The sequence below is a fragment of the Poromitra crassiceps genome (genome assembly GCF_964638095.1).
Source record: "Poromitra crassiceps genome assembly, chromosome: 9".
In the NCBI taxonomy this organism is placed as follows: Eukaryota; Metazoa; Chordata; class Actinopteri; order Beryciformes; family Melamphaidae; genus Poromitra; species Poromitra crassiceps.
This window is the reverse complement of record NC_139630.1, coordinates 18471977-18496572: the sequence shown is the minus strand read 5'-3', so window position 1 is coordinate 18496572 and position 24596 is coordinate 18471977.

Below are 24596 nucleotides of genomic sequence, written 5' to 3'. Positions count from 1 at the left end.
TGTGTACCTTCACTCTGTCTGTAGTGTGTGAAACTACAGTCTGTGTACCTTTACTCTGTCTGTAGTGTGTGAAACTACAGTCTGTGTACCTTCACTCTGTCTGTAGTGTGTGAAACTACAGTCTGTGTACCTTCACTCTGTCTGTAGTGTGTACAGTCTGTGTACCTTCACTCTGTCTGTAGTGTGTGAAACTACAGTCTGTGTACCTTCACTCTGTCTGTACTGTGTGAAATTACAGTCTGTGTACCTTCACTCTGTCTGTAGTGTGTGAAACTAGTCTGTGTACCTTCAGTATGTCTGTACTGTGTGAAATTACAGTCTGTGTACCTTCACTCTGTCTGTAGTGAGTGAAACTAGTCTGTGTACCTTCACTCTGTCTGTAGTGTGTTAAACTACAGTCTGTGTACCTTCACTCTGTCTGTAGTGTGTGAAACTAGTCTGTGTACCTTCACTCTGTCTGTAGTGTGTGAAACTACAGTCTGTGTACCTTCACTCTGTAGTGTGTGAAACTACAGTCTGTGTACCTTCACTCTGTCTGTAGTGTGTGAAACTAGTCTGTGTACCTTCACTCTGTCTGTAGTGTGTGAAACTACAGTCTGTGTACCTTCACTCTGTAGTGTGTGAAACTACAGTCTGTGTACCTTCACTCTGTCTGTAGTGTGTGAAACTACAGTATGTGTACCTTCACTCTGTCTGTAGTGTGTGAAACTACAGTCTGTGTACCTTCACTCTGTCTTTAGTGTGTGAAACTACAAACAGTCTGTGTACCTTCACTCTGTAGTGTGTGAAACTACAGTCTATGTACCTTCACTCTGTCTGTAGTGTGTGAAACTACAGTCTGTGTACCTTCACTCTGTCTGTAGTGTGTGAAACTACAGTCTGTGTACCTTCACTCTGTCTGTAGTGTGTGAAACTACAGTCTGTGTACCTTCACTCTGTCTGTAGTGTGTGAAACTACAGTCTGTGTACCTTCACTCTGTCTGTAGTGTGTGAAACTACAGTCTGTGTACCTTCACTCTGTCTGTAGTGTGTGAAACTACAGTCTGTGTACCTTCACTCTGTCTGTAGTGTGTGAAACTACAGTCTGTGTACCTTCACTCTGTCTGTAGTGTGTGAAACTACAACCAGTCTGTGTACCTTCACTCTGTCTGTACTGTGTGAAACTACAGTCTGTGTACCTTCACTCTGTCTGTAGTGTGTGAAACTACAGTCTGTGTACCTTTACTCTGTCTGTAGTGTGTGAAACTACAGTCTGTGTACCTTCACTCTGACTGTAGTGTGTGAAACTACAGTCTGTGTACCTTCACTCTGTCTGTAGTGTGTGAAACTACAGTCTGTGTACCTTCACTCTGTCTGTAGTGTGTGAAACTACAGTCTGTGTACCTTCACTCTGTCTGAAATTACAGTCTGTGTACCTTCACTCTGTCTGTAGTGTGTGAAACTAGTCTGTGTACCTTCACTCTGTCTGTACTGTGTGAAATTACAGTCTGTGTACCTTCACTCTGTCTGTAGTGAGTGAAACTAGTCTGTGTACCTTCACTCTGTCTGTAGTGTGTTAAACTACAGTCTGTGTACCTTCACTCTGTCTGTAGTGTGTGAAACTACAGTCTGTGTACCTTCACTCGGTCTGTAGTGTGTGAAACTAGTCTGTGTACCTTCACTCTGTCTGTAGTGTGTGAAACTACAGTCTGTGTACCTTCACTCTGTAGTGTGTGAAACTACAGTATGTGTACCTTCACTCTGTCTGTAGTGTGTGAAACTAGTCTGTGTACCTTCACTCTGTCTGTAGTGTGTGAAACTACAGTCTGTGTACCTTCACTCTGTAGTGTGTGAAACTACAGTCTGTGTACCTTCACTCTGTCTGTAGTGTGTGAAACTACAGTATGTGTACCTTCACTCTGTCTGTAGTGTGTGAAACTACAGTCTGTGTACCTTCACTCTGTCTTTAGTGTGTGAAACTACAAACAGTCTGTGTACCTTCACTCTGTAGTGTGTGAAACTACAGTCTATGTACCTTCACTCTGTCTGTAGTGTGTGAAACTACAGTCTGTGTACCTTCACTCTGTCTGTAGTGTGTGAAACTACAGTCTGTGTACCTTCACTCTGTCTGTAGTGTGTGAAACTACAGTCTGTGTACCTTCACTCTGTCTGTAGTGTGTGAAACTACAGTCTGTGTACCTTCACTCTGTCTGTGTGTCAAACTACAAACAGTCTGTGTACCTTCACTCTGTCTGTAGTGTGTGAAACTACAGTCTGTGTACCTTCACTCTGTCTGTAGTGTGTGAAACTACAAACAGTCTGTGTACCTTCACTCTGCCTGTAGTGTGTGAAACTACAAACAGTCTGTGTACCTTCACTCTGTCTGTAGTGTGTGAAACTACAGTCTGTGTACCTTCACTCTGTCTGTAGTGTGTGAAACTACAGTCTGTGTACCTTCACTCTGTCTGTAGTGTGTGAAACTACAGTCTGTGTACCTTCACTCTGTCTGTAGTGTGTGAAACTACAACCAGTCTGTGTACCTTCACTCTGTCTGTACTGTGTGAAACTACAGTCTGTGTACCTTCACTCTGTCTGTAGTGTGTGAAACTACAGTCTGTGTACCTTTACTCTGTCTGTAGTGTGTGAAACTACAGTCTGTGTACCTTCACTCTGTCTGTAGTGTGTGAAACTACAGTCTGTGTACCTTCACTCTGTCTGTACTGTGTGAAACTACAGTCTGTGTACCTTCACTCTGTCTGTAGTGTGTGAAACTAGTCTGTGTACCTTCACTCTGTCTGTAGTGTGTGAAACTACAGTCTGTGTACCTTCACTCTGTCTGTAGTGTGTGAAACTACAGTCTGTGTACCTTCACTCGGTCTGTAGTGTGTGAAACTAGTCTGTGTACCTTCACTCTGTCTGTAGTGTGTGAAACTACAGTCTGTGTACCTTCACTCTGTAGTGTGTGAAACTACAGTCTGTGTACCTTCACTCTGTCTGTAGTGTGTGGAACTAGTCTGTGTACATTCACTCTGTCTGTAGTGTGTGAAACTACAGTCTGTGTACCTTCACTCTGTAGTGTGTGAAACTACAGTCTGTGTACCTTCACTCTGTCTGTAGTGTGTGAAACTACAGTCTGTGTACCTTCACTCTGTCTGTAGTGTGTGAAACTACAGTATGTGTACCTTCACTCTGTCTGTAGTGTGTGAAACTACAGTCTGTGTACCTTCACTCTGTCTTTAGTGTGTGAAACTACAAACAGTCTGTGTACCTTCACTCTGTAGTGTGTGAAACTACAGTCTATGTACCTTCACTCTGTCTGTAGTGTGTGAAACTACAGTCTGTATACCTTCACTCTGTCTGTAGTGTGTGAAGCTACAGTCTGTGTACCTTCACTCTGTCTGTAGTGTGTGAAACTACAGTCTGTGTACCTTCACTCTGTCTGTAGTGTGTGAAACTACAGTCTGTGTACCTTCACTCTGTCTGTAGTGTGTGAAACTACAACCAGTCCGTGTACCTTCACTCTGTCTGTAGTGTGTGAAACTACAGTCTGTGTACCTTCACTCTGTCTGTACTGTGTGAAACTACAGTCTGTGTACCTTCACTCTGTCTGTAGTGTGTGAAACTACAGTCTGTGTACCTTCACTCTGTCTGTAGTGTGTGAAACTACAGTCTGTGTACCTTCACTCTGTCTGTACTGTGTGAAACTACAGTCTGTGTACCTTCACTCTGTCTGTAGTGTGTGAAACTACAGTCTGTGTACCTTCACTCTGTCTGTAGTGTGTGAAACTACAGTCTGTGTACCTTCACTCTGTCTGTAGTGTGTGAAACTACAGTCTGTGTACCTTCACTCTGTCTGTAGTGTGTGAAACTACAGTCTGTGTACCTTCACTCTGTCTGTAGTGTGTGAAACTACAGTCTGTGTACCTTCACTCTGTCTGTAGTGTGTGAAACTACAGTCTGTGTACCTTCACTCTGTCTGTAGTGTGTGAAACTAGTCTGTGTACCTTCACTCTGTCTGTAGTGTGTGAAACTACAGTCTGTGTACCTTCACTCTGTCTGTAGTGTGTGAAACTACAGTCTGTGTACCTTCACTCTGTCTGTAGTGTGTGAAACTACAGTCTGTGTACCTTCACTCTGTCTGTAGTGTGTGAAACTACAGTCTGTATACCTTCACTCTGTCTGTAGTGTGTGAAGCTACAGTCTGTGTACCTTCACTCTGTCTGTAGTGTGTGAAACTACAGTCTGTGTACCTTCACTCTGTCTGTAGTGTGTGAAACTACAGTCTGTGTACCTTCACTCTGTCTGTAGTGTGTGAAACTACAACCAGTCCGTGTACCTTCACTCTGTCTGTAGTGTGTGAAACTACAGTCTGTGTACCTTCACTCTGTCTGTAGTGTGTGAAACTACAGTCTGTGTACCTTCACTCTGTCTGTACTGTGTGAAACTACAGTCTGTGTACCTTCACTCTGTCTGTAGTGTGTAAAACTAGTCTGTGTACCTTCACTCTGTCTGTAGTGTGTGAAACTACAGTCTGTGTACCTTCACTCTGTCTGTAGTGTGTGAAACTACAGTCTGTGTACATTCACTCGGTCTGTAGTGTGTGAAACTAGTCTGTGTACCTTCACTCTGTCTGTAGTGTGTGAAACTACAGTCTGTGTACCTTCACTCTGTAGTGTGTGAAACTACAGTCTGTGTACCTTCACTCTGTCTGTAGTGTGTGAAACTAGTCTGTGTACCTTCACTCTGTCTGTAGTGTGTGAAACTACAGTCTGTGTACCTTCACTCTGTAGTGTGTGAAACTACAGTCTGTGTACCTTCACTCTGTCTGTAGTGTGTGAAACGACAGTCTGTGTACCTTCACTCTGTCTGTAGTGTGTGAAACTACAGTATGTGTACGTTCACTCTGTCTGTAGTGTGTGAAACTACAGTCTGTGTACCTTCACTCTGTCTTTAGTGTGTGAAACTACAAACAGTCTGTGTACCTTCACTCTGTAGTGTGTGAAACTACAGTCTATGTACCTTCACTCTGTCTGTAGTGTGTGAAACTACAGTCTGTATACCTTCACTCTGTCTGTAGTGTGTGAAGCTACAGTCTGTGTACCTTCACTCTGTCTGTAGTGTGTGAAACTACAGTCTGTGTACCTTCACTCTGTCTGTAGTGTGTGAAACTACAGTCTGTGTACCTTCACTCTGTCTGTAGTGTGTGAAACTACAACCAGTCCGTGTACCTTCACTCTGTCTGTAGTGTGTGAAACTACAGTCTGTGTACCTTCACTCTGTCTGTACTGTGTGAAACTACAGTCTGTGTACCTTCACTCTGTCTGTAGTGTGTGAAACTACAGTCTGTGTACCTTCACTCTGTCTGTAGTGTGTGAAACTACAGTCTGTGTACCTTCACTCTGTCTGTAGTGTGTGAAACTACAGTCTGTGTACCTTCACTCTGTCTGTAGTGTGTGAAACTACAGTCTGTGTACCTTCACTCTGTCTGTAGTGTGTGAAACTACAGTCTGTGTACCTTCACTCTGTCTGTAGTGTGTGAAACTACAGTCTGTGTACCTTCACTCTGTCTGTAGTGTGTGAAACTAGTCTGTGTACCTTCACTCTGTCTGTAGTGTGTGAAACTACAGTCTGTGTACCTTCACTCTGTCTGTAGTGTGTGAAACTACAGTCTGTGTACCTTCACTCTGTCTGTAGTGTGTGAAACTACAGTCTGTGTACCTTCACTCTGTCTGTAGTGTGTGAAACTACAGTCTGTGTACCTTCACTCTGTCTGTAGTGTGTGAAACTACAGTCTGTGTACCTTCACTCTGTCTGTGTGTCAAACTACAAACAGTCTGTGTATCTTCACTCTGTCTGTAGTGTGTGAAACTACAGTCTGTGTACCTTCACTCTGTCTGTAGTGTGTGAAACTACAAACAGTCTGTGTATCTTCACTCTGTCTGTAGTGTGTGAAACTACAAACAGTCTGTGTACCTTCACTCTGTCTGTAGTGTGTGAAACTACAGTCTGTGTACCTTCACTCTGTCTGTAGTGTGTGAAACTACAGTCTGTGTACCTTCACTCTGTCTGTAGTGTGTGAAACTACAGTCTGTGTACCTTCACTCTGTCTGTAGTGTGTGAAACTACAACCAGTCTGTGTACCTTCACTCTGTCTGTAGTGTGTGAAACTACAGTCTGTGTACCTTCACTCTGTCTGTGTGAAACTACAGTCTGTGTACCTTCACTCTGTCTGTAGTGTGTGAAACTACAGTCTGTGTACCTTCACTCTGTCTGTACTGTGTGAAACTACAGTCTGTGTACCTTCACTCTGTCTGTAGTGTGTGAAACTACAGTCTGTGTACCTTCACTCTGTCTGTAGTGTGTGACACCACAGTCTGTGTACCTTCACTCTGTCTGTAGTGTGTGAAACTACAGTCTGTGTACCTTCACTCTGTCTGTAGTGTGTGAAACTACAGTCTGTGTACCTTCACTCTGTCTGTAGTGTGTGAAACTACAGTCTGTGTACCTTCACTCTGTCTGTAGTGTGTGAAACTACAGTCTGTGTACCTTCACTCTGTCTGTAGTGTGTGAAACTAGTCTGTGTACCTTCACTCTGTCTGTAGTGTGTGAAACTACAGTCTGTGTACCTTCACTCTGTCTGTAGTGTGTGAAACTACAGTCTGTGTACCTTCACTCTGTCTGTAGTGTGTGAAACTACAGTCTGTGTACCTTCACTCTGTCTGTAGTGTGTGAAACTACAGTCTGTGTACCTTCACTCTGTCTGTAGTGTGTGAAACTACAGTCTGTGTACCTTCACTCTGTCTGTGTGTCAAACTACAAACAGTCTGTGTACCTTCACTCTGTCTGTAGTGTGTGAAACTACAGTCTGTGTACCTTCACTCTGTCTGTAGTGTGTGAAACTACAAACAGTCTGTGTACCTTCACTCTGTCTGTAGTGTGTGAAACTACAGTCTGTGTACCTTCACTCTGTCTGTACTGTGTGAAACTAGAGTCTGTGTACCTTCACTCTGTCTGTAGTGTGTGAAACTACAGTCTGTGTACCTTCACTCTGTCTGTAGTGTGTGAAACTACAGTCTGTGTACCTTCACTCTGTCTGTAGTGTGTGAAACTACAGTCTGTGTACCTTCACTCTGTCTGTAGTGTGTGAAACTACAGTCTGTGTACCTTCACTCTGTCTGTAGTGTGTGAAACTACAGTCTGTGTACCTTCACTCTGTCTGTAGTGTGTGAAACTACAGTCTGTGTACCTTCACTCTGTCTGTAGTGTGTGAAACTACAGTCTGTGTACCTTCACTCTGTCTGTAGTGTGTGAAACTACAGTCTGTGTACCTTCACTCTGTCTGTAGTGTGTGAAACTACAGTCTGTGTACCTTCACTCTGTCTGTAGTGTGTGAAACTACAGTCTGTGTACCTTCACTCTGTCTGTAGTGTGTGAAACTAGTCTGTGTACCTTCACTCTGTCTGTAGTGTGTGAAACTACAGTCTGTGTACCTTCACTCTGTCTGTAGTGTGTGAAACTACAGTCTGTGTACCTTCACTCTGTCTGTAGTGTATGAAACTACAGTCTGTGAACCTTCACTCTGTCTATAGTGTGTGAAACTACAAACAGTCTGTGTACCTTCACTCTGTCTGTAGTGTGTGAAACTACAGTCTGTGTACCTTCACTCTGTCTGTAGTGTGTGAAACTACAAACAGTCTGTGTACCTTCACTCTGTCTGTAGTGTGTGAAACTACAAACAGTCTGTGTACCTTCACTCTGTCTGTAGTGTGTGAAACTACAGTCTGTGTACCTTCACTCTGTCTGTAGTGTGTGAAACTACAGTCTGTGTACCTTCACTCTGTCTGTAGGGTGTGAAACTACAGTCTGTGTACCTTCACTCTGTCTGTAGTGTGTGAAACTACAGTCTGTGTACCTTCACTCTGTCTGTAGTGTGTGAAACTACAGTCTGTGTACCTTCACTCTGTCTGTAGTGTGTGAAACTACAGTCTGTGTACCTTCACTCTGTCTGTAGTGTGTGAAACTACAGTCTGTGTACCTTCACTCTGTCTGTAGTGTGTGAAACTACAACCAGTCTGTGTACCTTCACTCTGTCTGTACTGTGTGAAACTACAGTCTGTGTACCTTCACTCTGTCTGTAGTGTGTGAAACTACAGTCTGTGTACCTTTACTCTGTCTGTAGTGTGTGAAACTACAGTCTGTGTACCTTCACTCTGTCTGTAGTGTGTGAAACTACAGTCTGTGTACCTTCACTCTGTCTGTAGTGTGTACAGTCTGTGTACCTTCACTCTGTCTGTAGTGTGTGAAACTACAGTCTGTGTACCTTCACTCTGTCTGTACTGTGTGAAATTACAGTCTGTGTACCTTCACTCTGTCTGTAGTGTGTGAAACTAGTCTGTGTACCTTCAGTATGTCTGTACTGTGTGAAATTACAGTCTGTGTACCTTCACTCTGTCTGTAGTGAGTGAAACTAGTCTGTGTACCTTCACTCTGTCTGTAGTGTGTTAAACTACAGTCTGTGTACCTTCACTCTGTCTGTAGTGTGTGAAACTAGTCTGTGTACCTTCACTCTGTCTGTAGTGTGTGAAACTACAGTCTGTGTACCTTCACTCTGTAGTGTGTGAAACTACAGTCTGTGTACCTTCACTCTGTCTGTAGTGTGTGAAACTAGTCTGTGTACCTTCACTCTGTCTGTAGTGTGTGAAACTACAGTCTGTGTACCTTCACTCTGTAGTGTGTGAAACTACAGTCTGTGTACCTTCACTCTGTCTGTAGTGTGTGAAACTACAGTATGTGTACCTTCACTCTGTCTGTAGTGTGTGAAACTACAGTCTGTGTACCTTCACTCTGTCTTTAGTGTGTGAAACTACAAACAGTCTGTGTACCTTCACTCTGTAGTGTGTGAAACTACAGTCTATGTACCTTCACTCTGTCTGTAGTGTGTGAAACTACAGTCTGTGTACCTTCACTCTGTCTGTAGTGTGTGAAACTACAGTCTGTGTACCTTCACTCTGTCTGTAGTGTGTGAAACTACAGTCTGTGTACCTTCACTCTGTCTGTAGTGTGTGAAACTACAGTCTGTGTACCTTCACTCTGTCTGTAGTGTGTGAAACTACAGTCTGTGTACCTTCACTCTGTCTGTAGTGTGTGAAACTACAACCAGTCTGTGTACCTTCACTCTGTCTGTAGTGTGTGAAACTACAGTCTGTGTACCTTCACTCTGTCTGTAGTGTGTGAAACTACAGTCTGTGTACCTTCACTCTGTCTGTAGTGTGTGAAACTAGTCTGTGTACCTTCACTCTGTCTGTAGTGTGTGAAACTACAGTCTGTGTACCTTCACTCTGTCTGTAGTGTGTGAAACTACAGTCTGTGTACCTTCACTCTGTCTGTAGTGTGTGAAACTACAGTATGTGTACCTTCACTCTGTCTGTAGTGTGTGAATCTACAGTCTGTGTACCTTCACTCTGTCTGTAGTGTGTGAAACTACAGTCTGTGTACCTTCACTCTGTCTGTGTGTCAAACTACAAACAGTCTGTGTACCTTCACTCTGTCTGTAGTGTGTGAAACTACAGTCTGTGTACCTTCACTCTGTCTGTAGTGTGTGAAACTACAAACAGTCTGTGTACCTTCACTCTGTCTGTAGTGTGTGAAACTACAAACAGTCTGTGTACCTTCACTCTGTCTGTAGTGTGTGAAACTACAGTCTGTGTACCTTCACTCTGTCTGTAGTGTGTGAAACTACAGTCTGTGTACCTTCACTCTGTCTGTAGTGTGTGAAACTACAGTCTGTGTACCTTCACTCTGTCTGTAGTGTGTGAAACTACAACCAGTCTGTGTACCTTCACTCTGTCTGTACTGTGTGAAACTACAGTCTGTGTACCTTCACTCTGTCTGTAGTGTGTGAAACTACAGTCTGTGTACCTTTACTCTGTCTGTAGTGTGTGAAACTACAGTCTGTGTACCTTCACTCTGTCTGTAGTGTGTGAAACTACAGTCTGTGTACCTTCACTCTGTCTGTAGTGTGTGAAACTACAGTCTGTGTACCTTCACTCTGTCTGTACTGTGTGAAACTACAGTCTGTGTACCTTCACTCTGTCTGTACTGTGTGAAACTACAGTCTGTGTACCTTCACTCTGTCTGTAGTGTGTGAAACTAGTCTGTGTACCTTCACTCTGTCTGTAGTGTGTGAAACTACAGTCTGTGTACCTTCACTCTGTCTGTAGTGTGTGAAACTACAGTCTGTGTACCTTCACTCGGTCTGTAGTGTGTGAAACTAGTCTGTGTACCTTCACTCTGTCTGTAGTGTGTGAAACTACAGTCTGTGTACCTTCACTCTGTAGTGTGTGAAACTACAGTCTGTGTACCTTCACTCTGTCTGTAGTGTGTGAAACTAGTCTGTGTACCTTCACTCTGTCTGTAGTGTGTGAAACTACAGTCTGTGTACCTTCACTCTGTAGTGTGTGAAACTACAGTCTGTGTACCTTCACTCTGTCTGTAGTGTGTGAAACTACAGTCTGTGTACCTTCACTCTGTCTGTAGTGTGTGAAACTACAGTATGTGTACCTTCACTCTGTCTGTAGTGTGTGAAACTACAGTCTGTGTACCTTCACTCTGTCTTTAGTGTGTGAAACTACAAACAGTCTGTGTACCTTCACTCTGTAGTGTGTGAAACTACAGTCTATGTACCTTCACTCTGTCTGTAGTGTGTGAAACTACAGTCTGTATACCTTCACTCTGTCTGTAGTGTGTGAAGCTACAGTATGTGTACCTTCACTCTGTCTGTAGTGTGTGAAACTACAGTCTGTGTACCTTCACTCTGTCTGTAGTGTGTGAAACTATAGTCTGTGTACCTTCACTCTGTCTGTAGTGTGTGAAACTACAACCAGTCCGTGTACCTTCACTCTGTCTGTAGTGTGTGAAACTACAGTCTGTGTACCTTCACTCTGTCTGTACTGTGTGAAACTACAGTCTGTGTACCTTCACTCTGTCTGTAGTGTGTGAAACTACAGTCTGTGTACCTTCACTCTGTCTGTAGTGTGTGAAACTACAGTCTGTGTACCTTCACTCTGTCTGTAGTGTGTGAAACTACAGTCTGTGTACCTTCACTCTGTCTGTAGTGTGTGAAACTACAGTCTGTGTACCTTCACTCTGTCTGTAGTGTGTGAAACTACAGTCTGTGTACCTTCACTCTGTCTGTAGTGTGTGAAACTACAGTCTGTGTACCTTCACTCTGTCTGTAGTGTGTGAAACTAGTCTGTGTACCTTCACTCTGTCTGTAGTGTGTGAAACTACAGTCTGTGTACCTTCACTCTGTCTGTAGTGTGTGAAACTACAGTCTGTGTACCTTCACTCTGTCTGTAGTGTGTGAAACTACAGTCTGTGTACCTTCACTCTGTAGTGTGTGAAACTACAGTCTGTATACCTTCACTCTGTCTGTAGTGTGTGAAGCTACAGTCTGTGTACCTTCACTCTGTCTGTAGTGTGTGAAACTACAGTCTGTGTACCTTCACTCTGTCTGTAGTGTGTGAAACTACAGTCTGTGTACCTTCACTCTGTCTGTAGTGTGTGAAACTACAACCAGTCCGTGTACCTTCACTCTGTCTGTAGTGTGTGAAACTACAGTCTGTGTACCTTCACTCTGTCTGTAGTGTGTGAAACTACAGTCTGTGTACCTTCACTCTGTCTGTACTGTGTGAAACTACAGTCTGTGTACCTTCACTCTGTCTGTAGTGTGTGAAACTAGTCTGTGTACCTTCACTCTGTCTGTAGTGTGTGAAACTACAGTCTGTGTACCTTCACTCTGTCTGTAGTGTGTGAAACTACAGTCTGTGTACCTTCACTCGGTCTGTAGTGTGTGAAACTAGTCTGTGTACCTTCACTCTGTCTGTAGTGTGTGAAACTACAGTCTGTGTACCTTCACTCTGTAGTGTGTGAAACTACAGTCTGTGTACCTTCACTCTGTCTGTAGTGTGTGAAACTAGTCTGTGTACCTTCACTCTGTCTGTAGTGTGTGAAACTACAGTCTGTGTACCTTCACTCTGTAGTGTGTGAAACTACAGTCTGTGTACCTTCACTCTGTCTGTAGTGTGTGAAACTACAGTCTGTGTACCTTCACTCTGTCTGTAGTGTGTGAAACTACAGTATGTGTACCTTCACTCTGTCTGTAGTGTGTGAAACTACAGTCTGTGTACCTTCACTCTGTCTTTAGTGTGTGAAACTACAAACAGTCTGTGTACCTTCACTCTGTAGTGTGGGAAACTACAGTCTATGTACCTTCACTCTGTCTGTAGTGTGTGAAACTACAAGTAGTAGTGTAGGGTTAGCACCCCTTGAAAAACAAAATAATATTATTTTTTTAGAACTTCCTCAATAGGGCACTTCCGCTTTTTTGAAAAGGGGAAGTGATTTCTTTTGGGTAAAAATCAATTTCTCAGTACTTCCTCAATAGGGCACTTCTCCATTTTTTAGGGTTAGGGTTAAAAAACACTTTTCTTGTGGAAAGTGGTTATTTCAATAGTTCTGCAAAGTGTACTTCTCCATTTTTTAGGGTTAGGGTTAAAAAACACTTTTCTTGTGGAAAGTGGTTATTTCAATAGTTCTGCAAAGTGTACTTCTCCATTTTTTTGTCTTGTGCTTAAAAAACACTTTTCTTGTGGAAAGTGATTATTTCAATAGTTCTGCAAAGTGTACTTCTCCATTTTTTTGTCTTGTGCTTAAAAAACACTTTTCTTGTGGAAAGTGGTTATTTCAATAGTTCTGCAAAGTGTACTTCTCCATTTTTTTGCCTTGTGCTTTTAAATCACTTTTCTTGTGGAAAGTGGTTATTTCAAAAGGCCTCCAAAGGCCACTTCCCCATTTTACCCCATAACACAGCTCACGACAAAATAGCAGCGTTTTTTTTTTTTTTTTGATCTCGGGGGAAATACATTTGAGCAATCATTATGCAAACCCAGCTGGATCATTTATACTGTCTACAGTTTTTTGATCTCGGCCAAATACATTTGGCCCATTTTAGAGCTACTAAACTAATATGTCTATAACTAATTGTCCCTCCCATCCCATCTCACCCCCAACACCAACGACAGATATCTCTGCTTGCTCACTGTCTGTTGTTGATGTTTTCTCTGACTCAACCGGCCCCCAGGTTCCCCTTTCCACCCCCTCCCCCACGTGACGTTGTCTATTACCATGGCCGGTGTTCTGTCGATTTCACAATCTCTGACTCACCCAGGCTTCCCCTGCCAGTCCATCCCACCCCATCCCCCACGTTTTATCACTTCCGTTTTTAAATAAACTTGTTTGTTTTTGACCGTCAGGTGGGCGTTCCCGGCAACACGTAACACCCCTTGAAAGCTACGAATAGCGGCGAGATCAGGTGGGCGTTCCCGGCAACACGTAACGCCCCTTGAAAGCTATGAATAGCTGCTTGCTCACGTATTTCTCTGACTCACCCATAGAGCCCCCCACAGTTTTTTCCTCCCATGCCCCCACTTATATGTATGTACAATACAATGTACAATGTATCCACCATTCAAATATTCCATATTTGCATGTTGTACATGCAAATATTCCATAATTGCATGTTGAGCAGGCTATCTTAGCTAGTATAGCCTACTAATGTATAGCAAAGCATTCTGGGTATTCCCTACGCGCAACACACACACACACACACACACACACACACACACACACACACACACACACACACACACACACCCACCCACCCACTCACACACACACACACAGACAGACATATTCACAGCCAGCCACAAACATAGCGCGCGTTAGATTGTGGGCAGGTTTTCTCATTGAAACATTCCAGATCACATCCCAGGTCACAGATTTTTCCCACTCCGGATCCAATTGTGACATCACCATGATGTTTTTTTTGATAGGCTATAAGCCTATTAAGCTTTGAATTAAATATGATCAATACAGATTGAGGTTTCAATTTCAGGTTTGAATTGAAAACGATTGAATACAGACTATGGTGTATGACTATGCCGTTTGCCCTGTCTCCCTTATCGCCGTAATGCATTATGGGTAGTCAGATACTACCGGTACTTTGGCTAATGTATCAGCTAACGCTACCTACTTTGCATTACAGTAAAACGCCACTGAATGACCAAATTGATGCATTGATAAAAGTTAGTTTGTTGTTTATGTGTATGCAATAACGGATGCTTTATTATATTTACTGGAATACATACACACGCCAGCCTATGTGTCCTATCAGAGTTTGTTACGTTATTGTACAGCATTTGGTTCAAACACAGCTGCATCACTATACGTGTGAGCGTAAGTATTAATGTTTTGCAACTTGTTTGTGTTGTACAGCATTTGGTTCAAACATATGGCGACATTGAATCAGTGTTAGCTTAGCGCTAGCTAGCTAGCATACACTACGATCTGTAGAATTGGCCTGGTCTTGGTCGATATGACCAAAAATTGATATAACGTTTCAGTAGCATGGACCCCTCTCGTTTTTTATTACAGTTGAAGATTTCACAAATCTCAACCACTCTCAATCTTGGTACAAACCAGACCCCGGATATCCGTGACCTACGGGTATTATTTCAAAATATGGAATATGGAACGTGAACAAACATCTTAGTTTTATGTATCTGTATTTTATATGATTATTTTAATAGTTACTAACTATATTATTATATAACTAACTAGTCCTCCTCACAGAATTGGTTAATTTACTGTGAGACTTTATGTTTTGTAGACAAACACCAAGTATATATAATAATGGTATATAATAATAATCTTTGTAATACAATTGTTATAAAATTAAAACGTATAGCACACTTACAATATGTTTGTTGTATGTATTACAACTTAATTCAACTTGTTCTCCCCCCACCTCTCCTCTTCTCTCCTCTCCACACCTCACCCCCTCCTATCTCCTCTCCTCTCCTCTCCTCCCCTCTCATCAACTCACCTCTACTCCTCCCCCTCCCCCTCTTCTCCTTTCCTCCCCTCTCCTCTCCTCTCCTCCCCTCTCATCTCCTCCCCTCTTCCCTCTCTTCTCCTCTCCTTACAAGCCTATAGATGAGGGATTTCAGACAATGTGTCCATTGTTACAATATGTTTGTTGTATGTATTACAACTTAATTCAACTTTGCAGTGGTTGGGTTAGGGTTAGTGGTCTACCATTAGGGCTAGTGGCCTACCATTAGGGTTAGTGGTTGACATGGACACAACTCGTTGTTGTCCCAGGAAGTAGCTACTATACTGTCTATAGCCAGTAATATGTAATATGTAATATATTATGTAATGATATTGGCTGGGTTTCCCAAAAGCTTTGTAGCGCTATGAAGCTAATTTAACCCTTGTTAACGCCCCTCAGTGTACAGAATGTCAAGATAACATGTCTCACTTGCTGGGGATGAAGTTTGGAGTGTTTTTTTGCTTGGCGATAATGTGTATGCTTATGAAGATTGGAGTGGTGAGTACAAAGAAAAACTGGTAAAAGAGCTCATCAAAATGGCAGGTCGATCCAAAACATTTACACTTTCCAAATGTTAACTGCATACATAATGTTATGTCTCGAAAGACAAGAGCTATGTAGCCTACTTTAAATCAGATCACTCCGGTGTACAAACATACATTGGTTGTCTAATAAAGTTTTACAAATCAATTAATTTGGTTGTCAACCATCGTTAAACGAAACTTAGTAGTTGTAAACTAAGTAGTTGTATCGATAAAGACTCTAATCGTTAAGCAGTCTCGAAAGTGGGGTCAATATCAATCTAGAATCTAGATTGATTTGATTCACTAATTTGGCGTTCTCTCATGCAAAATATCCAACATCCAATATCCAGAAGTAGTGATTACTACACAGAAGTAACTTTAGTTCCACCATTTGCTATTTGCTTCAAACATAATTTGGATCAGTTGTAACTTTGGCCATTTCTAACAATTTCTAGACAGTGAATTTACACAAGCACTTGAGTGAAATTCATAGTACCTATAGGGACTGTGATTGAATGAACGCAGATTGTCAGATTTGTATACCAAACCCCTATCCTGATGCCTGCAAGGGTCGTCTGTACCACTAATGTCAGCCACTATGTGTAAATGTGTTACAATATTGGGCTGGTTTCATAGACCTGGCACAAAAGTACATACATCACATATATGTATGCTGCATATATCCATATATGCCTCTACCGTATGGGTTAGTCATAATAGTCAAACATGGTTTTTCATGTTCTGACTTGGTGAAATGTGTGTTGCATATGTCAGGTGTGCCTGATCACTATTGTTGTGACTGCACATGTTAGTTAGTGATAATAGTCAAACATGGTTTTTCATGTTCTGACTTGGTGAAATGTGTGTTGCATATATACATGTTAGTTTACACATAATAGCCAAACATGGTTTTTCATGTTCTGATGTGCTGAAATGTTTTACACGTCACGTAAAACAGTTTTTAAAACAGTTAATTAGCCTACACAATGTGTTATTTCAGGTTATTGTAAGTTATTGCATAGTCGCAATCTTTCATACTTGCATACTTACAAGTGGGTTGTTTTTAATGGCATGTGATTTGCGGTTCTAATTACCCAATGTGTAAGGTGATTGTCAATTGTAAATTGTTAATTGTGTAAGGTGATTGTGATATCAGGTGATTGTAAGTGTGTCATACATACCTACAAGCCACCATATCAGTTGGCTGTGCCAATGATTTTCTGTACCTCTTGGTGCGTCAGCATTGTCTTTGTCAGGCTTAGAAGCAATGTCTAAACAGTAAACAGTTTATGACAAGTGGTGGCAGCATGCTATGCTACTACACAAGACGTGTTATGGTACATAAATAATATGTAGCGTGTAATAATCTGAAGAACTCTGTCAGAGTTCTACTCTGTCATTATTTTTACATTTGACTTTGAGAACTATAATGAACTGTTAGTCTCTGTACTGATGTACAAAAGTAACAAGATTGAGGTTGTGAAATCTTCAACCGGAATAAAAAACTGGATATAATATAACTGAATCAGTTAGGCCAAACTATTATCAGTCAGGTCGGTAATGACCGGGGGAAATTATATGATTATTGTCCATTGTGTGTAGGATACAACTTTGTTTATCATTCTGCCCCTCACACTATACAGTCTGTATTTAACTCAACACACTGTACCTGCCCCTTGACCTCGGAGGGGCTCTTCTGTCAACGGGTCTGAGGCAAGGTGTGGTGATCACAAACATTGGCATAAATATTGTGACAATGAAATTGGTAAATTGGTTAAGCAAAGCAAGTAATGCTTATGTAATGTAGTTTATAAGATAAGATTTGTTGTATTTGTTGTATAAGATGTATTTTACAAGATATTTTCTGAGATTTGGTTATATTAACTTATTATTTATATTATTATTCTATTATTATTATTCTAATTATTATTATTCTAATTATTATCTACTATTATTCTAATTATTATTATATTATTATATTATTATTATTATTAGGGGTTATTATGTATATTAACTATACATATTAAAGTATACATGATTGTTTTGCCCACCTTATCAAAACAAATGTACAGCATATTAAAGTATAGATGATTGTTTTGCCCACCTTATATGGTTGCCTTATCAAAACAAATGTATAGCATGTTAAAGTTTTAAATAAAGTCAAGTCAAGTCAAATCCAACAGGTCTTAATGTCAATTAATTTAGCTTTAACGTGTCTTGTGAAACACACACACACACACACACACACACACATTGACCCCTCTCATATATACGTAACTGCCTATAACTGTACATATATTCCTTTCACACACACACTTTTCAAAATAGACACTCTTTCATATTGTGATTCATAGTGATTCTTGTTTGTTTTATGTGATCCCGGTTTTTAAGCAAACCGGATCCAGTTTCCTTGTATGTGTACATCCTGTACAAGATACATCCTGTACAAGGCACATCCTGTACAAGGTACATACTACATTGGACTCAATGATCCACAGATGTATCAAACAAATGTATGTTTTACTGATACAAATGACCAAATTACCACAAATTCAACATGTAATGCCATTTTCTCAATAATTTTGGTCAAAACATTTGGTGTGACCCTGATCAGTCCTTGTAACGAGGACCTTCACTGGTGTATAGCCAGACTTGGCACATTTGGTGTGACCCAGATCAGACATTGTAATGAGGACCTTGTTATCACTGGTGTATACCCAGACTTGGCACATTGGATGTGCCCAAGATCAGTCCTTGTAATGACTTGATCAAAAATATTACAGACAATATATATATATATATATATATATATATATAAATAGTAAATATAATTGTATAATATATTCAAAGTATTGTTAATTGTTAATTATTATTATTCAAATACTGAAAATACTGTAAATAGTGTAAATAAACTAAACTAAAACTAAAACTTGGAACTTGTACTGTGTGTTAATTTAATTTGTGTTTTTGAAACACACAACCACATATAAAATCTCAAGTGAGATTTTGAGAAAGAAAAAAGAGAAAAGAAAAATTCACCCTATGCGCTCGGTGTTACAAAGTGCGGACTTTTGAACCCTAGCGGCTTCCGTCGAGCCGACTCGAACATGACGAGCGTGACGTAACTGTGACGTTGCTTGCTGCCAACCAAAACAGTTGCTCAGGGGAGGAGATGCCGTATTTGATAGGTACACAATGAAGCGAAAGCAAACGACTCAAACGACACTCATTCAGTGTTTTCGTAGGCCTCCCTGCCCTGCTACTGCAGCTGTAGCTGTAGATGGCAATACAGAAAGGAATCCTGAGGACTGTGATGAGGCAGCTGCTATCGCAACGTTACCTGATGATATCGACATAATTCAAACCATCCCTAGAAGATGTTTGAAGAAGGCAGCCATCCTGGCCACAATAGATCAAATACAACAAACCTACGGCGAGAAATACGCCATGGACATAACCGCACACATTTTACGGAAGATCGGGGAGGGGCGATTTAGCCGAACGTTTAACAGGACCCAATTTTTAAAAAGCCACGCCCTCCATCTTACTTTTTCTTCACATTTGTTCACATTTGTTCACATTTGTTCTCTAACAAATTCCGGTCAGCGCCATTTTTGATGATCTCCTCCCATACCCCTACGCCCTCCCCTAGACCTAGCTCCTCCTCCTCATCACAACATAAGGATAAAAGAGACGGGTTCAAAAGAGACTCATACCATTTTACACAATAAAAAAGACAGATATCATCATGGAGACCCCGTCGCCGTCACCATTGTCCTTCATTACAACTCACAGCCACTCTGAATCGGAGGAAGAAGAGTTGAACCGTCTGATGTACGGATGTTCCGCGTCGTCATCACCCTTGTTCTTCATTACCCCACCTACCTCACCTCCTTCCTCACAGGCAGACCTTGAAGAGATGAACCGTCTGATGTACGGATGTTCCCCGTCGTCGTCACCAATGTTCTTCCCCACCCCACCTAACTCACCGGAAGACCTTCCTTCTCCTCCGAACTCGCCCCTGACTCTGGACCAGCCAGATGGACTGCTCAGTTTTACTTTTCTGAACATTATAAAAGCCTGCACCAGCATGCTACCCCTTCAAGAGTGCAGGATGCTTCGGAAGCTTTTCTGTATGAACTGAGGGAAATATAAATACAAATTCCTTGTATGTAACTTGTATATTGTGCCAATAAAAAATAAAATTGATTCTCATCATAATCTGGTTTTTTTCTTAATAATATTAATGTTGTACAAATGTCTGTTGTAATGAAATAATGAATAACATTATTACACAATATAATCCTAATGTTAATTTAAAATTAAATATTCCTCTAAATATTGCTCCTCTAAATATTGCTCCTCTAATATATAAGTTGCAGACTCTCATTGTTCACCATTGTACGTACACAGCCTCCATTTACCCATGGGAACTGGTCATGGGTTAGGGTTAGAGTCAGGATCAGGGTCAGGGATTTCCAGAGGTTTGGGGTATCGACGGCAAAACAATGCAGAAAAAGAGTTATTTCTTTTTATTATCTTTATTGTTTATTTGAACAGGGACCGTATACAATAAAAATATATTGCATATAAAAATATTGCCACCACAGGTGCAAACCTACGTCTTCAAATACACCATGGGCATAATCGTACAGTTACGCTGAGCTTCTCCTCCTTGCTCATCGGTCGCTGTCGCCACAGAGCCTGCGTCAGCCTGCGTCAGCTCTTTTCTTTTTCTTTTTTTTCTTTTTTCTCTTTTATTTTTATATTTTCCTCCTCGTAATAGAATTGGTAGTGCCGGTCCTGGGAAAAGTCGACAAAACATCCCAACTCCCAAAGGGATATTGAACAGTCTCCTCGCTCCTCCCTCAGATAACACCCGGTATGGTTCACCTGGTCGGTGAACCGACCATCCCGATTCAATGCCTCTTGAAGCTTTTCTCCCTTTAGCGCATACACTTGCAGAGTCAGCTTTTCCCGCTGGGACATCTTCCTCAACACCTTGCTGTTTAGCATATGGCGCCCCTTGTCTTTCCATGTTACATTCACAAAGAATGTGACGTAACTATCCAACGGCTCGTCGGGGTACAGCAGCTTGTCAGAATGCTTTGGTATGTCATCGAACTTAATCAGCTTGATGGTGAGCGTTTCGTCAACATTGACTACACCACAAGGAGCATGTGGCGCTAGCATGCTTCCATCCTCTCTGGTAATCAGAGGATACAACCCAGAGGGATTGGCGCCGACTCTCAGCTGCTGTATCGATTTCTCGATGGTACAGGGTTTTCCGCACGAATGTCCCCACGTTTTGACGTTATTCTGCTTCCTAACGTAGAAACTATGCATGTGGCGTTTTTCATAGTTACATCCGTGTCCTTCCATGCATGCCATGCTTAGTAACGTGCAGAAATCGTATAGGGGCACGGCTACTTATTCACAGTCAAACTCCTCCCCATCAGCCAACGGGCCTCTTCTGTCAACGGGCCCTCCCCCATTTCGAGTAAAATTGACGACAAACATCGGATAATAAGAACAGTAAGAACAGTAAGAACACCGCAAGGCATCAGGTAGCAAGTAATACTCGAGCAAATTATCATATGTTATCTTATGTTAGTAGACACACGTCACTATATAGATACCATACATCTAACGTCCATAACATGGTGGACCATTTAACGTATTCAGATTTAACTCTGTATTCAGACCATTGGATTCAGCCCCAGAAAACAGAGTACGTTATAGCGTTATAAATATAGCCACGTTATAAACAGCTAACCAGCGCCGGGGTTAAATCAAAAATCGAGATAAATCAATGTAATGCAATGCTGTAATGCAAAGTAAGTAGCGTTAGTCGCTACATTAGGCAAAGTACCGGTAGTATCTGACTACCCATAATGCATTACGGCGATAAGGGAGACAGGGCAAATTCGGAAACTACCCCGGCAGCCGCTAGGGGGAGCATTTCATTCAATTTAATTCATTCAACCCATCAAGCGAAATGAAACAATATCCGGAAGTGAGCTTCATTTTGCTGTGTCAAAGTCAATGAGCTCCTTTTTGGTCCATTAATATATACGTCAATGGACTCCACCAAGCATGGTTAGGTTTTAGGGTTTAGGGTTTAGGGTGGGACAGGATTTTTCAGAGGTTTGATTGTGGGACAGTGTGGGTAAATGCAATTACAATTACACAAACTGCTCGAGAAGAGTTGTTTTCCACGTAAAGTGTACTTTTAAAGTTAAAGTTTGATAGAGACCAGCACAAAATAGCTTGTTTATAATAATAATAATAATAATAATAATAATAATAATAAACTTTTATTTGTATAGCACCTTTCATACATAAAATGCAGCCCGAAGCGCTTTACACATGAAGAATAAACAAAGGTAAATCAGTGAAAATCAGGAAAAAACAGTGAAATGTATGTGATGTAAAGTTATGTGACCTCTCTTCTTGGTTTTAGTTAAACTAATTGAACTAAATGAACTAATTGTAGCCTGTCAGTATTACTACTATTACAGTAGTCAGGGTGTTATGAAGAGTTTGATAAGTTGCTTTGATAAGTACTTAGTTTACCACGGGCTATTTGGATAGCCAATTCAGTACCACGTTTCGCCTCTATGTGTTAGACATAATCACATATCTAGGAGGGGTTTATATACTTTAAACTTTTTTTCTTTTCTCTTTTTTCTTTCTCAAAATCTCACTTGAGATTTTATATGTGGTTGTGTGTTTCAAAAACACATTAAATTAACACACAGTACAAGTTCCAAGTTTTAGTTTTAGTTTAGTTTATTTACACTATTTACAGTATTTTCAGTATTTGAATAATAATAATTAACAATTAACAATACTTTGAATATATTATACAATTATATTTACTATTTATATATATATATATATATATATATATATATTGTCTGTAATATTTTTGATCAAGTCATTACAAGGACTGATCTTGGGCACATCCAATGTGCCAAGTCTGGGTATACACCAGTGATAACAAGGTCCTCATTACAATGTCTGATCTGGGTCACACCAAATGTGCCAAGTCTGGCTATACACCAGTGAAGGTCCTCGTTACAAGGACTGATCAGGGTCACACCAAATGTTTTGACCAAAATTATTGAGAAAATGGCATTACATGTTGAATTTGTGGTAATTTGGTCATTTGTATCAGTAAAACATACATTTGTTTGATACATCTGTGGATCATTGAGTCCAATGTAGTATGTACCTTGTACAGGATGTGCCTTGTACAGGATGTATCTTGTACAGGATGTACACATACAAGGAAACTGGATCCGGTTTGCTTAAAAACCGGGATCACATAAAACAAACAAGAATCACTATGAATCACAATATGAAAGAGTGTCTATTTTGAAAAGTGTGTGTGTGAAAGGAATATATGTACAGTTATAGGCAGTTACGTATATATGAGAGGGGTCAATGTGTGTGTGTGTGTGTGTGTGTGTGTTTCACAAGACACGTTAAAGCTAAATTAATTGACATTAAGACCTGTTGGATTTGACTTGACTTGACTTTATTTAAAACTTTAACATGCTATACATTTGTTTTGATAAGGCAACCATATAAGGTGGGCAAAACAATCATCTATACTTTAATATGCTGTACATTTGTTTTGATAAGGTGGGCAAAACAATCATGTATACTTTAATATGTATAGTTAATATACATAATAACCCCTAATAATAATAATAATATAATAATATAATAATAATTAGAATAATAGTAGATAATAATTAGAATAATAATAATTAGAATAATAATAATAGAATAATAATATAAATAATAAGTTAATATAACCAAATCTCAGAAAATATCTTGTAAAATACATCTTATACAACAAATACAACAAATCTTATCTTATAAACTACATTACATAAGCATTACTTGCTTTGCTTAACCAATTTACCAATTTCATTGTCACAATATTTATGCCAATGTTTGTGATCACCACACCTTGCCTCAGACCCGTTGACAGAAGAGCCCCTCCGAGGTCAAGGGGCAGGTACAGTGTGTTGAGTTAAATACAGACTGTATAGTGTGAGGGGCAGAATGATAAACAAAGTTGTATCCTACACACAATGGACAATAATCATATAATTTCCCCCGGTCATTACCGACCTGACTGATAATAGTTTGGCCTAACTGATTCAGTTATATTATATCCAGTTTTTTATTCCGGTTGAAGATTTCACAACCTCAATCTTGTTACTTTTGTACATCAGTACAGAGACTAACAGTTCATTATAGTTCTCAAAGTCAAATGTAAAAATAATGACAGAGTAGAACTCTGACAGAGTTCTTCAGATTATTACACGCTACATATTATTTATGTACCATAACACGTCTTGTGTAGTAGCATAGCATGCTGCCACCACTTGTCATAAACTGTTTACTGTTTAGACATTGCTTCTAAGCCTGACAAAGACAATGCTGACGCACCAAGAGGTACAGAAAATCATTGGCACAGCCAACTGATATGGTGGCTTGTAGGTATGTATGACACACTTACAATCACCTGATATCACAATCACCTTACACAATTAACAATTTACAATTGACAATCACCTTACACATTGGGTAATTAGAACCGCAAATCACATGCCATTAAAAACAACCCACTTGTAAGTATGCAAGTATGAAAGATTGCGACTATGCAATAACTTACAATAACCTGAAATAACACATTGTGTAGGCTAATTAACTGTTTTAAAAACTGTTTTACGTGACGTGTAAAACATTTCAGCACATCAGAACATGAAAAACCATGTTTGGCTATTATGTGTAAACTAACATGTATATATGCAACACACATTTCACCAAGTCAGAACATGAAAAACCATGTTTGACTATTATCACTAACTAACATGTGCAGTCACAACAATAGTGATCAGGCACACCTGACATATGCAACACACATTTCACCAAGTCAGAACATGAAAAACCATGTTTGACTATTATGACTAACCCATACGGTAGAGGCATATATGGATATATGCAGCATACATATATGTGATGTATGTACTTTTGTGCCAGGTCTATGAAACCAGCCCAATATTGTAACACATTTACACATAGTGGCTGACATTAGTGGTACAGACGACCCTTGCAGG